This window comes from Nomascus leucogenys, chromosome 14 (assembly GCF_006542625.1).
Source record: "Nomascus leucogenys isolate Asia chromosome 14, Asia_NLE_v1, whole genome shotgun sequence".
NCBI lineage: Eukaryota > Metazoa > Chordata > Mammalia > Primates > Hylobatidae > Nomascus > Nomascus leucogenys.
In genome coordinates, this window is record NC_044394.1 from 48944538 (window position 1) to 48959440 (window position 14903).

General features: G+C 49.3%; 1 protein-coding gene across 4 annotated transcripts in view; it reads right to left on the reverse strand.

The window, feature by feature from the left end:
* KIAA1211L (KIAA1211 like) overlaps positions 1 to 14903 on the reverse strand; it is a 141692-nt gene that overhangs the window by 112653 nt on the left and 14136 nt on the right. Inside the window, exons 1-2 of one of the 4 annotated variants that reach the window (XM_030827231.1) lie at positions 6068 to 6585; positions 5073 to 5310 (exon numbers count right to left, since the gene is read on the reverse strand). The exons of 2 other annotated variants lie outside the window; for them this stretch is intronic. The gene's annotated coding sequence lies outside the window, so the exon portion shown is untranslated. Of the gene's footprint in view, positions 1 to 5072; positions 5311 to 6067; positions 6586 to 14903 lie in introns of those variants that run through there. One more of the 4 variants, XM_030827230.1, reaches the window with a different exon arrangement.

Sequence of the window (14903 nt, forward strand, 5' to 3'; positions counted from 1 at the left end):
AGAAAGCCAGAGTGAATGTGGGGCTTGACTCACATGCTTCCCGCTGGACCAAAGACCTGCACTGAGTGTTGTTCCGTTCTCAAAAACAGCTCCTTCATGCATTCTGTCCAATATCACAATTGCTTGGGAAAGAAGAATAAGTCTGATATTTATTATTCCATCATGTCTGGGATTGGAAGTCTGATTACATTTTAAAAGGTGACTCTGGTTGCTGCATAGAAGAGACTGCCAGGTGAACTACATACACTAAGACCAGATGAAAAAGGATAATGAGGGGTATTTCTTGAAGCAGAAAATCTAATGTTTCGGCACGGGTTAAAACATCTCTGCAAATTTTGCAAGGCATCAGGAGTAAAACGTGTACCTTCAATAAACCCATGGGAATAGAAGGCCAGTTTTCACCTCCGACGTCAGGTAGAACATGCAGTTTTGAAGCTGGAATGGGAGGATCTCACCTCATGGTTTTTCTGGCCCAGCCCAGCCACTCTGTAGCAGAAGCTGCCAGTGCCCTGGAGCTCCTTTCATGTTCAAAGCTGTAACCAGTGGACGGACTGGCTGTCTCATCTGAGTGGTAAGCCACAAGAACAGAAGAGCCTAAATGTGTGGCCTAGAGAGCTCCGAGGTCACCCTCAGGTAGGGTGTCTCTTCCAGACAATTCCAAAATCTCAGCTGTGGGACAGGAATGGGTCCCACACCGCCTCTCTTGCAGACGCCGTTCCACGTCAACCCTCCAGCGAAAGTTATTTACCTGGCAAATGCCTGCCCTGTCCCTGCAGTGAGTAATCTGGCAGGGGAGAGGCTAGCCATCCTTCCTGGCCACACAGCTGGATGGCTCCACAGTTTCTCCCATCCCACAGCCTGTGGATAGCCTGTCAACCCAACAGCTTGGAAGTGAACAGAAAGATTTTATCAGCCCAAACAAAAACCCAAAGCCAAACTCATTTTATTGCTGCAAATGCCTATCAGGCAGATAAACTCCATTAAGGTCTGTCCCCTCCCTTCCCTGGTACAAGCTGCCACTTGCCCTGGACAACAGACCAAGGCTCGGGTTTCCAAGGTGGCTTACAGTCCAATGACCTTCCCCTCTCTGGTGTTGCCTCCATCAGTGGTGCAACAACATTCAGAGTCTACCGAAGGCTGGGACCTACACTTGGGAAGTGGAATGAGCCTCACAATTTCCACTAAAAGTCCATCTATACAGAAATAAATTTCATTCATACCTCATCTATTTTCTCTCAGCCTAGCCCGAGTCCCTATATTTATTTGTATCAGTAAATTTGCACAGCCAGAATAATCCTAAACGTTCAGAGGTCTACATACGGAAAAAGCCCACTGCCCCAAACTTGTCTCTCCCAGCCTTGTGTTTAAAAGCTTCATGCAAACACTGAGCGTACAGGATGTATAAATGCATCCTGAGTTTAAGCCTCACACAGTGAATCAGCATCTCAGCAGCTCTGCTTCCTCCGAGACTCTGGGGAGGTTTCTCCAGTGAAAATTCAGGAGAGATTGGCGGAAAGCTGTCAAGAGATTGCTATGTATGGTTTCTCTGCACATCAGGAGATTCATGAGCCCTAGATAGCAACAGCAGATTCTTAACTGTCCCTGATGATATTTGCATTCGATTCCCGGTGCTTCTCAAGGGGAACTTATTTGTTCATAAAATTGCTTTCTTTATTTTGGTTCAACTTGCTTCTGGTTTACGTATAAAAACTGCGATGTCACTGCTGTAACTTATAAGAAGGGGTGAACAGGTTCAGGAAAACCCTTATTACACATCTGAGAAAGCAGTTATGATCATTAGATAAGGATACAATCCCAGGGGAGGTTCTAAATGTTTCCATGTAATCTGGACCCAAGCAACCGTCGTCAAACCACTGTTCATGAAATCTGCAGGTGCAAACAAATTGAGCTGTCAGGCTGCAGGACGTGAGCAAACACTGGCCGGGCAAATGACATTTCCTCCCTCCAGCACATTCCTGCTGCTGACCCGCCTGCTCTAAGGCCCACTGAAACCTGATGCCCAGACCAGCTGGCCTCTCCAGGGAATGGGCCTGGCACCAAACGCCCCATCTGTTAGCACACCCCAAGCCACCTGGCCACTTTGCTCTTTTTCCCTGGTTCCCTTACAGGCAGGAGAATCTTGTTCCTCTGCCACCTGTAAACTCACAGAGCCTGTCTCGAGGTACAAAGCCCATCAATGAGAGTGGCAGAGGGCCAGCAGAGTAGCTACAGAAGCCAACAACAAAAGGAATGGGTAGTGGGGCTCGGGCCGCTTTCAAAAAGGGGAAACTTAATTCTGAAGCAGGAAATGGCTGCATTTTGCCCCAATTCCCACCCCTCCGGATTAGTACATCATGAGTAGTCAGTAACGCCATCTCTCCCACATCACACTTCCCCTATAACAGCACCACTTCCCACCTCGGAAGGATGATTCTGTCTCCTCCTCCAGCTGCTCCTACCTGCAGGAAGCCGATTTCAGAGACCTCTTACCAAGGGGGCTGTGAGCTGGGACGCACCCTCAGGCAGGACCTCCTACTTCCCCGTTGAGAAGAGGAGACTGTCTCACCTCTGAAAACGTAGTCTAAGAAGCTCCTTGTGGCCAGGTGTGGTGGCTCACACCTGTAATCCCAGCCAAGGCGGGTGAATCACCTGAGGCCAGGAGTTCGAGACCAGCCTGACCAACATGGTGAAACCCTGTCTCTACTAAAAATACAAAAAATTAGCCGGGCATGGTGGCATGTGCCTGTAATCCCAGCTACTTGGGAGGCTGAAGCAGGAGAATCACTTGAACCCGGGAGGTGGAGGTTGCAGTGAGCCAAGGTCATGCCACTGCACTCCAGCCTGGGCAACACAGCAAGACTCTGTCTCTAAATAAATAAATAAATAAATAAATATGCTCCTTGTTTCCCAGCCACTGTTTTGAGCATCCGCCAAAACCAGAGTCTGCTCTGCTCACAATGACAACCGTTTCTACAAAAGAAGGAGCAGCCTCAAAGCCGAGAGAGTGGGAGTTGGAGTGTTCCCTCCCTCCACACCCACCTGCCATGAGAGTGCAGGGTTGCAGTTCACCAGGCATGGCTCCATTCACCTGCTGGTGGCCTCGGCCAGGGTTTGCCCTGACAGGGCCCATTTCCTTTTCTGCAAAGTGGAGCCAATAACGTGGTGCCTCCTCTCACAGGTGACAGGAGGATTAAATGAGGCGATGTAAATAAGGTGTTGAGCTCAAGGTTGCAGGGAATTACTGCTCAGTAAAAGAGGGGCTGTTCTGCGCTTAGCTTCCAATGAGTTTCCTGGGCACAGAGAATCAGAAAAATCTAAGACACCTTTTATTTTTAAAGGGAGGCTGAGAAGCTGTCGGCAGCACATCCTGGTAGGACAGTGCCAAGCATCGGGGGAGCAGCGGGCACCTGGGTGAGGTGCTGAACTGAGAGGCGGGAGACCCCCACACCCGTGCTTCTGCTGGCATCACAGGCACACCCCTCTTCTGTTTTCTGGGCCTCAGGTATCTCGTCCTTGAAAGGGGCATATGAATTCTGGCTCTGCCCCCCTCATAGTGGACGGGGGCTCAAGCGAGACTGCTGGGTGCACACTGGGCCTTGCAAAGAACAGAGGCTACCTCAGTGGGAGGGTTTCTCCAGATGTGTGAGACCCTTTGCACAATGCCTCCGGGGCTGGTACCAGCAGAGGGATGTGGACAGGGTGGGAGTCCACAGCATTTAGCAAGGGGCCTCCACATGCCACGCATTACATCAGGCTCTGCAGGGACAAGGCTGAGGGCAGCAAGGTCCCCGCTCTCAGACTCTCACAGATGAGAATTTCCCACTTCGTGTGCCAGGCCCAGTTGTCATCCAACACGCGTTGTCCAAAGATCAAAGAGAAGGACCAGATCCCAGTCAGGGGTGCCAGTGCCAGGAAGGGAGGCGCCTGAAGGACAGTGTGCTCCCGAGCCCACCTGAAGGAGCTGGTGGGTGGCCCCTTATCAATGCTCTGCAGCCAGCCCACCCTGATTTTGTGAACCCGAATGCTGGTGACCAAGGCCAGGTCAGGGCAGAAACCATCTGGCTGAGCCTCCAAGCTGGGCCACCCCGAGAACCTGAGGGTGTTTTGTTTTCCTCCCAGTCTGCGGTGCTCACAAAATTAAACCCACGGAAACCCCAAACATACCAATCCCTGCTCCGTGTGTGTTTCGCATGTGGCTACGGGAAATCCACAAAGGTAACATGGTGCGCCCATACCACATACCAAAGCCTTTAAAGATGTGTTTTTCTAGAACAATGCTGACACGCTTGTGATTAAATATTTTACTGTTCCATCTAGCTGACTCATTTGGTGGTGACACAAGTGCCTGACCCCTCCACACCCCTGGGAGGCACAAAACCCACCTGCATTTTGCCCTAATTAGCAGAGTGACAAGTGCTGCTCCCCTGTTTTCTGGTGTGACAACCACTGGCGTCCTGGGCAGCATACCTGTGCCAGAGTTTAGAATGCACAGGAAAGGCGCAAGGGCAAATAAAACATTTTGCAATATATTAAAGTACCTGTGCTAACAATTCTCTGCCTTTTAACAAAAAGGCAGTTTGCAAAGAGTGAAAGAACGCCAGTCAGGAGGCAATGCATTGTCTGGTATTGGCTCTGCCTGCCTGGGTGTGCTGCGGGTAGGTGAAGGCACTGAGCCGGCCATCTCTGCTAGACTGTGAACAGTGAGCTCGGAGATGCTCACACCTGTCTGCCACTCGCTCCCCAGGCATGACCTGGCCACGCCCGTGCAGGGTCTACGTTTGTCTCCGGCAGGCTGGGGTCACACCAGCTGTGGCTTTGCAAGTCCTGGTCCTTTGACCCTCTGCTCATCTATGATCGGGCTTGTGCTCAGCTCACAGCAGGCTTTCCCTGAATGCCCTGAGGTCTATGACAGCTCCTGAGAGCCGACCCCCACTGTGGTTGAGGGTGCTGACTCTCAGCCCCCGCCTGGCACAGCCTCCCCCTCCCCGTTGCAGCCTTGCTGAAACGCAGCTGAGCTAATTCTGGGCTCCCTGCCACCCGCACAAGCCCACGCTGCACATGCTCTGACTCACGGCTGAGGCGTCCAGAAGCAGGGATGGGAAGGAAGGCTGCTGCCAGGCACCCACTTGGCATCAGTCAATGGCCAGGGGTCCGTCCTTGGGCCTGACGGTGGAATCCGGGGGTGGATCTGAGACCTCTATCCGCTTTCATCAGATCATACTGGCAGTAGCTAAGCCCACATTTTAAAGCCAGTGAATTTCTTGAGACATGCAGCCATATACTCATAGCACACAATCATGGAGTTAAAACCTGGAATTAAAAATTAAACCTGTTACTCTTTATCACTGAGACCTATTTCAGCACGTGGCAAATTCTTATACTACTGCCACATTTCTCAAACATAAAAACCATTTGATCAGAAAAGAAGGGAGATAATTTGCCTCCCGAAGTTCAACGTAATCTTATTTGAAAACCTTTTCCTGAAGACCTACTATGTGCTCTCCCTCTGAGTATGCCAGAACCTAAGGTGCCATCCCCACCCTTGAGAATCCTCGGTCTGTGCAGGAAGCAGACAGGCATGTCCGTAACCCACTTGTACAGGAAGTGTGTGGAGTGCTGTCTAGAGGGAAGCCACGTGAGAACAGTCACCTCTGTCTGGGGTGGGGAAAGGGAAGAGAGCTGGAAAAGCTACTCAGGGTGGTCCGTGGGCGGTCAGCCAGCGGGGCAGGTCCCTGGGCAGAGAGGACACAGGTGTGAGGCCTGTGGTAGGGGAGTGCTTGGGGAACAGGGAGTTCAAGACTGGAGCCTGTGGGGAGTGTGGGGAAGGGCTCAGACACAAGAAGCACTGTGGTCAGACGGGGAAGGACTCACGGGGCTGGCTGGGAGGAGATAGATTGGAGGGTGCAGGCAGAGGACCAGGCAGATGGACTCACCCAGGAGTCCCTTAGTCACTCAGGACCACACCTCCCACCCAAAGGCAGGTCTGGGCATCCGAGGAGTCCCAGAAAGCATGGTCTTCGGGAGCAGAAAGCCCTAGCAAATGTACACGGCTGTGCAAGTGACTTACACGCGCGGAGCCTCCCCAGTCATTAGAATGAAGATTCAGGCAATCCTTTTCTTGCAGGGTTGTTTACAGGATGCAATCAGCTAAGCTATGTGGGAGCCCTGGCAAGGCGCCTGGCCTGGGGCAGGTGATCCTGCAGCAACCCAGTAGGATGTGATGGGGAGAATATAAAGCCAGCTTCAGACCCAACTCCACAGTTTATGCTTTATGCACAGCCCTGGGACCTGGGGAGGTCCTGAATGCATGGAAGCCTCGGCTGCCTCCCTCCCAGAATGGGCATTGTATGTGCCCTGTTGAAAGGCTAAGCAATCATCTCTGCAATGCAGGCTTTCAGTATCATCTGGCCAGTAAGAGGCTGGCGGCCTGCCCATGCCCCTCTCTTGCCCAGGAGCCAGGAAGCCGAGGCAGGAGCCAGGTAGGGGGAGGAGGCAGGAGCTCTAACGACCCAGGTGACTGTTGGTGAAGCTCTTCACTTCAGAGGTAATTGTAATTGCAGACACGGGAAGGGGCCCTTGAGCAACTCACAGGGTCCTGCTGGCCCAGCTCCCAGCCCCCCACAGCAAGGAGCACCACCTCCTCACAGGCTTGTTTCCTGGGCTGGACCCTACCCCGTCACTCCCTCCACCCTCCCCTCGAGGTTGGGGCCCAGGCCTGAGCCCACAGCATGAGGAGGAGCCCTGCAGCAGCTTCCAACAGAGCCTGCAGCCCTCACCCAGACATCAAGTTACAGAAGTTGAGTCCTGTCCCCGCCCAGGTTGGGGGCTCTAAGATTACATGGCTGGATATGGGCCAGGACAGCTTACTCTTAGTTTCCATGCTCTTCAAGGGAGACTTTTTTAAAGACAGGAGCTTGTGCAGGGCACAGAGGAGCCCTGTCCCCTGCCCCCCACCAGCCCTCGCCTGCTTCCAGGGAACCGGCTGGCAACCTCACGGAGCTTCACGCTGGCCCCACAACTGGGGCTCTCCTGCCAACAGACCCCTCCATCAGTGTCTCTGCTGAATGTGGGGACATGGACAGAGGCCTGAGGCTAGGCGGCTCTGGGCACAGGTCCACTAGCACTCCTCCAGAGAGAGTCCCTGGGCAGCCAGCATCTCTTCCTCCTGTGCCTGGTTAGACAGCACCATCCCAGGACTCCAGGCCCCTGAGGGACAAGGAGGGGAAGGCTGCTCCCAGAGCAGGGCCCAGCCCCAGGAGATGCTGTTTGCAGTTGGAGGGTGCCCAGTGGGCAAAGAGGTGCTGTCCAGAGTCCCCCTGGGTCTAGAAGATCCAGGGTCTTGGCACCAGCCTCTGTTCACAGTCACAGGTCCCTGCCAGTGTGAGTGGTTTTGAGGGGGTTGGCAAAGGCTGCTCAAGGTAGAGAAATAATGAGGGGAGGAAGGTCGACCAGGACAGGACTGGGTCCAACTCATGCTTGGAGTGATAAGAGAAGGCAGAAAAGGACATCACGTGCCAGACCTTAGGAGACTTAGGCTCAGAGACAAGGGGGCACAGAGTGCTGGAGAGGTGCTGGCCACCTGCCCCTTTCTACACGGAACAGCACAGGCTAAGTCCTCCCCTTCAGCCCTGGTGGCAGTGCCGGGAGCTGACCAGAGCAGGTATCATAGCAGTTTCTTTCCTGAGCACGTGGGAGGCACCTCCTGGAACCCTCAGAGATGAGTGGGGCAAGGCATAGGGCAGGGAGCAGGCCATGGGACCACAGGGACCAGGGATGCCTGGGGACTGGTGGAACATGACTCGCTCTGGAGCCCTGGAGGAGTTGCCTGGGTCTGTGCTAATCCAAGAGACAGGGAGACCTCATGAAAGTCACCTAGATCACAGAGGGACAGCCATCAGCTCTGCCAGGTGAAGGACGAGAGCCACAGAGTGATGGTAGGGGCTGCATTGGGCAGGCGAAGAGGGGACCGCTCTTCAGAGAGGGTAGGCTGCCTGCTGGGGGTGGGGGAAAGAGCTGTGAGCCACACATAGGTGCAGGCAAGGGCATGAGTGACATGTGGAAGTTAGGCAACACCAGCTTCGGACAAGACATCAAGCTTTCTCCAACTCTCCCACCGAGGCAAGGCACAAAGGCAATTACTAAGCACATCCGCTGACCACCACTAAACCTCCTGGCACCCAGATCAAAGCTCTGACCATGAGGACATGCTTTCTAGGCAGCTTGAGTGTTTCAAGGCATGGCCAAGCCTTGTGTTTGACGAATGACAGCCCAGGTGCCCACTGGGCTGGCCGGGCCGTTGCCCTCAGGGTCACTGGGCCAGGCCTGAGGCACTGCCCCAAACTTACAGAGATGGACGGATGGCACAGATCCAAACTCCCAGGACCCTAGCCAATCTCTGGGCATGCTTACAAAAAGGGGAGACTTTCCTAATTATCAAGTGATTCATTGGATTAGAAAAACTATACTATGCCCACACAATGGAATACTTCGTAGCAACAGAAAGGAAGAAACCATTGACACACACAACTACATGGATGAATCACAAAATAATCACGGGCTGGAAGAAGCCAAAAAGCACACGATTCCATTTAAGCCAAATCCTAGGAAACAGTGTGAACTGAGTAATAGGGATAGAGAGTGGACCAGGGGTTGCCCTGCAGGGGATGTGGGGAGGGATTACGGACGTGCATGAGGAATTTTGGGGAAGATGGGTACGTGCACTATCTTGATCGTGGTGTTGGTTTCACAGGTATATACATATATCAAGATGTATGAAACTGTGCACTTTAAATGTGTGCAGATTATATGTCAATGATACCTCAATAAAGCTGTTTTTTTTAAAATGCTGATTATAAAAACATAGAAAGATATGAAATCTCCCATAATTCTATCACAGCTAACCAGAAATCACATTTTTATATGTTTCCTTCCAGTCTTTTCCCTACTCCCACACATAAATATCAATTTTTTTAATGTAGGATACAACCTCTCTTTTTAAAAAGTTTTATTATCCTGAATTTTTTTTCTTCTTTTTAATTTTAAAAGTTCTATGCACCCTGGGAAGAGGAGGTGAAGACAGCAGCTCCCCAGAGAAGGGGTGAGAGGCCAGGAGAGGAGCGAGTCCCTGAGTCGGGGCATGGACACAGGGCAGAGCAGCTGCCTGTTGCCCTGAGCAAGAGCCTGCCCAGGGTCAGCACCTGTCCTTCAGTATACTTCATCCAAACCATCTCCTTTGCTAAACTGAGCCTCAATGACAGTACTTTGCACCCAGTATCTGCTCAATCAGAATTTGCTAAAGGGAATCTGAATGAAACGAAGTTGAGCCTGCTCTCCAACACATCCTGCACCTTCTGTCTCCTATCTTGGCACTGCCCCCCACCCCCCTTCCCCATGGGCCTTCTTCTCCCTCCGGCTCGGCCCACTATCCTTCCTGCCTTCTTCATTTAGCCGTAGATCATGAAGTTCCCTCATTCCCTTGTGACTAAGCATCCTTCAGAAATGTTCCTAAGGGCTTCACTGCACTCTGGCAGACGAATGACTCATTCCCCATCACTGGATGTTCAAATTCCTTCCAAATCTGCACCTTTATATATAACATTGTGATGAACATCCTTGCATAGGAATTTTGGACTGCACATTTAATTGTTTCCTTGGGATAAATTCCTAGAAGTGGAATCCCCAGGATAAAGGGAAGAATTCTTTTAAAGGTTTTGAGACATCCTGCCAAACTGCTTGGCAGAAAGCTTGCAGCTTCCTCTCCCAAGGCATATGAGAGTCCTTGCCAAAACTTTCACATGCATTGAGTACCATCGTTCACAAAAACAAACAAACAAAAGCAAAGCACACCACAAATTTGTCAATTTAATAGCAAAAAATAGTATCTTACTTTAATAGGCACCTACTTGATTAATGTAAGATTGACTTTCTCACACTTACTGACATTTATTTCTCCTTTTACGGGCAAATTCCTTTTTAAAAATGTGTATACATTTAAAGGGTACAAGCACAATTTTGTTACATGGATATATTGTGTAGTGAAGTCTGGGCTTTTAGTGTAACCATCACCCAAGCATTGTATCCAGTAGGTAATTTCTCATCTCTCACCCATTAATCCTTCCCAGTTGTCAATGTCTATCATTCCACGCTCTACATCCATGTATACACATTATTTCGCTCTCATTTATAAGTGAGAACATGGGGTATTTTGTCTTTCTAAGTTATTTCACTTAAGATAATGGCCTCCAGTTCCATCCATGTTGCTGCAAAAGATATGCTTTCATCCTTTGTTATGGCTGAATAGTATTCCACTGTGTATATATATCACATTTTCTTTGTCCAATCCTCCATTAATGGACACTTAGGTTGATTCCACATCTTTGCTATTGTGAACTGTGCTGTGATAAACATAAAAGTGCAGGTATCTTTTTAAAATAATGATTCCTTTTCCTTAGGGTAGATACCCAGCAGTAGGATTACTGAATTGAATGGTAGTTCTATTTTTAGTTCTTTGAGAAATCTCCACACTGTTTTCCATACAGTTTGTACCAATTTACATTCCCACCAACAGTGTAGAAGTGGCTGGGTGCGGTGGCTCAGACCTGTAATCCCAGCACTTTGGGAGGCCAAGGCGGGTGGAGCGCTTGAGTTCAGGAGTTCGAGACCAGCCTGGCCAACATGGCAAAACCCTGACTCTACTAAAAATACAAAAATTAGCCAGACATGGGGGTGCATGTCTGTAATCCCGGCTTCTTGGGAGGCTGAGAATTGTTTGAACCTGGGAGGTGGATGTTGCAGTGAGCCGAGATCACGCCATCGCACTCCAGCCTGGGCGACAGAGCAAGACGTTGTCTACAGAAAAAAAAAAAAAAAAAAAAAGAGTTCCCTTTTCTCCTCATCCATGCCAACTGTTATTTTTTGTCTTTTTTATAATAGCCATCCTTTCTGCTATAAGATGATATCTCATTGTGCTTTTAATTTGCATTTCTCTAATGATTAGTGATGTTGAGCATTTTTTCATATGCTTGTTGGTCATTTGTATGTCTTCTTTCGAAAAAAATGTCTATTCCTGTCCTTTGCCCATATTTTAATGGGATTATGTGTGGGTTTGTTGAGTTGTTAGGTTCCTGGTAAATTCTAGATATTAGTCCCCTACTGGATGCACACTTTGTAAATATTTTCTTCCATTCTGTAGGTTGTCTGTTCTTTCTGTTGATTACTTCTTTTGCTGTGCAGAAGCTTTTTCATTTAAGTCCCATTTGTCTATTTATGTTTTTGTTGGATGTGCTTTTGAGGTCTTAGACATGAATTCTTTGCCTAAATCAATGATCAGAAGAGTTTCCCCTAGGTTTTCTTCTAGTGTTTTTATAGTTTCAGGTCTTACATTTAAGTCTTTAATCCGTTTTGAATTGATTTTGTATATGGTGATAGATAGGGGTTCCAGTTTCATTCTTCTCCATGTGGCAATCCAATTTTCTCAGCACCATTTATTGAAAGGGTGTCCATTTTTATACCAGTGCCATGCTGTTTTGGTTACTTTAGCCTTTTAGTATAGTTCGAAGTCAGGTAATGTAATGTCTCTGGCTTTGTTCTTTTTGCTTAGGACTGCCTTGGCTCTTCGGATTCTTTTTAGGCTCCATATTAATTTCAGGATAATTTTTTCCTTTTGTGAATTAATTCATATCTCTCACCCACTATCTCATTAAGAAGTTCATTCACAATGAGTTGTTCATATTCATTATTAAAGTTGTTTATATAATACATTAGTCATTTATGTTGCAGACATTTTTTTCTGCCTCTGGTATCATGTGTAGAAAGATGTTTTTCATCCCTTAACTACTTACTTACCTAAATTATTTTTAGCACTTCAATGGTTTCATTTTTATATTTAAATTTTAATCCCCATGGAATATATTTGGGGGTTTGATATGAGCAAGGGGCTTGATGGTTTCCCAAGTGGTTAAATATTAACCAGATGTATTAACTTCTATATTCCAGCCTTTCTGGTCTGTTCCATGGGCATGTTGTCTATTTCCATCACAATATCAAACCGTTTAAATTATTATAAATTTACAAACTTTTTTGAAACAGGGTCTCACTCTGTTGCCCAGGCTGGAGTGCAGTGGTGCAATCACAGCTCACTGCAGCCTTGAAGTCCTGGCCTTAAGCAATCTTCCCACATCAGCCTTCTGAGTAGTTGGGACTGCAGGTATGCACCAACATATCTGGCTAATTTTTAAAAGGTTTTGTAGAGATGGGTTCTCTCTCTGTTGCTCAGGTTCGTCTTGAACTCCTGGCCTCAAGCAATCCTCCTGCCTCAGCCTCCCAAATTGTTGGGACTACAGGTGTGAGCCACTGTGCCTGGCCTACAATATGTTTTTTAATATGTTTAAATATCTGGTAAGTTATCCACCCAGATTCTGGCTAGGTGTTGCATTAAATCCATAAGTTAATTTGGAAACAACTGAAATATGTAAGATATTGATCCCCCACTGCTGGAACACGCTGAACATCTCTACCTGTACAATGGCTCTTTTGTGTCCCTGGTACAATTTCATTATCCGGATTGTACACACTTCCCATGAGTATCGTTCCTGGGTATTCCGTCTTTGATTCTATCATGAGTAGAACTGCCCACCTGTCACATCTGCTGACCTTCTTGCAGGCAGAGGACTACACTGTGCATACTTCACATGTGTAGGCACTGTCTCTGCAGCTTTCACAAACGGGGCACAGCTGGTTCCAAAGCCTTCACTGAGCGGTCATCACACAGGCAACCAGGGCTGTCACCACCAAGGGGTGCCAGCACTTTCTTGTGGGACACAGGACCTCCCCAGTCTGGCTGCAGCTTACTTTGAAACTCCTCTGTCCCCTCCAGCCCTCCAGCACCCGTCCAGTCCCATCAGACACGGCACACTTATGCACACTGGACCCCCCTCCCAGCTGGAAAAGCCTCCCCATACTTCCCTGCCTGTGGAAACGGGTCTCACTCCTCTAGATCCACTCCAACGCTACCTTCCCAACCCAAATTCATTAATCCCCACTGGAAGTCCATCTTGCACAGTAGCGCTTATTTTAATCTACTTTGTGATAAGAATCACTCACGTGTCTGTGTCCCCTGTCAAGTGTGAAAGCACACCCCACCCTAAGTCATCCTGCCTCAAATCCAGCGCTGTGCCCACAGCTGCAGCAAATGCGTGTTGACAAACTGGATCAAAGAAACCTCAGGAGTGGAGAACCTGCTCCTCCCTGCTCACTCCCTGAGCCAAAAAGAAGAAGTACTCCAGGAAGACAGGAGGCTAAGGACAAAGAAGCATTTATGCTTCTGCAGAGTGGATGGGGGTGCATGCCAGCCCTGCTCTCCCAGAACCTTCTCAACAAGGTCCCAGAACCTTTCCAACAAGAGAGGAGCCGAACCTCTCTCCCTTGGGAAGGTGGGAGCCCGGTCTTGAAAATCAAGTCTGCCTGACTATGGCCCAGACGTGCTCAGGCAAAGGCTAAATTCTCAGTCCCAGTCACACAGCAGATTCACCTGCAAAGCTTGTTAAGCCCCAGAAGGTCCCACCCAGCCCTCTTGAGTCAGTCTGGCAGGGCGCGGCAGGGCAGCCACAAGTGGTGCCGATACTGGGCCAATCTGCAGCCCAGGTGAGCGCACCTCCATCCCCCTGGCCTTCCTTGAATAATACAATGCAGACAGGCAAAGGAGGAAACCAACATTGGGCAGTGCCCAGAGGCAGGCCTTGGGCTCGGAAGGCTCTTGACATGTATTATGGTGTTCCCTCAGTGAACCTGGGTGAATTCTTGCCCCCATTTACAGATAAAGATACACAGTCAAAAATGTAAGTCTCATCCCCGAGTGACCAGGCTGGGCCTAGGACCAACCCCACTCCCCCACATTTGAGAAATCCAACCTTTTCTAGCTTAGCTAAAACTCCAAAGTTCCTGAAATTCCCACATATCCATCTCTTGGTAATCCCTAAGGCTGAGGCCCCTGAGCACTTGATCCTGAGACGTGCTCAGAAGCCAGGGCTGCTTGACTCAGAACAGGCTCTGTCTGAGGTGGAGTCTCTCTGTGCTGCTGCAGCTCCTCCTGCACCCATGCACAGCTACGCCAAGCCACCGGCCAGCCCCTCCTGCACAGAGTCATTCCCGCCTCTGCGACTCTGCCCCAGGTCATGGAGACCCTGAGTCCCACTCCCACCCAGGGCTACATTATTACTTTCTCAGGCCCCACACACGCTCACCCTCCTATGCCCCTTGCTCCACTTAAAAAAAACAATTACAAAAGCATATTTTCTGATTGTGTCAGTACAAAGGTGAATATATTAATAGTATCTATTAAAACATTTTCTTTGACCTAAAGTTCGTGTTTTTCTTATTTTTTGATTTCTTTTCTTTTCTTTTCTTTTCTTTTTTTCTTTTCTTTTCGAAGAAGGCATCACAGCTCAGTGTTTATCTTCCGATTAAAGAAATTAAAATGGCCGGGCGCGGTGGCTCACGCCTGTGATCCCAGCACTTTGGGAGGCTGAGGCAGGTGGATCATGAGGTCAAGAGATCGAGACCAGCCTGACCAACATGGTGAAGCCCCGTCTCTACTAAAATACAAAATACGCCCATGCACCGGGCGTGGTGCTGCATGCCTATAGTCCCAGCTACTCAGGAGGCTGAGGCAGGGGAATCGCTTGAACCCAGGAGGCAGAGGTTGCAGTGAGCCAAGATCGCACCACTGCACCTCAACCTGGCAACAGAGCAAGACTCCCTCTCAAAAAAAAAAAAAAAAAAAGAAAAAGAAAAAGAAAAAAGAAAGAAAAGAAAAGAAATTAAAACACTTTCACAGGCCTCTCAAACTACAATGGGCTCTTGGCACTGTGCCCCCTGTGCCCAGTGGGCCAGCTGGCCTGGACCTG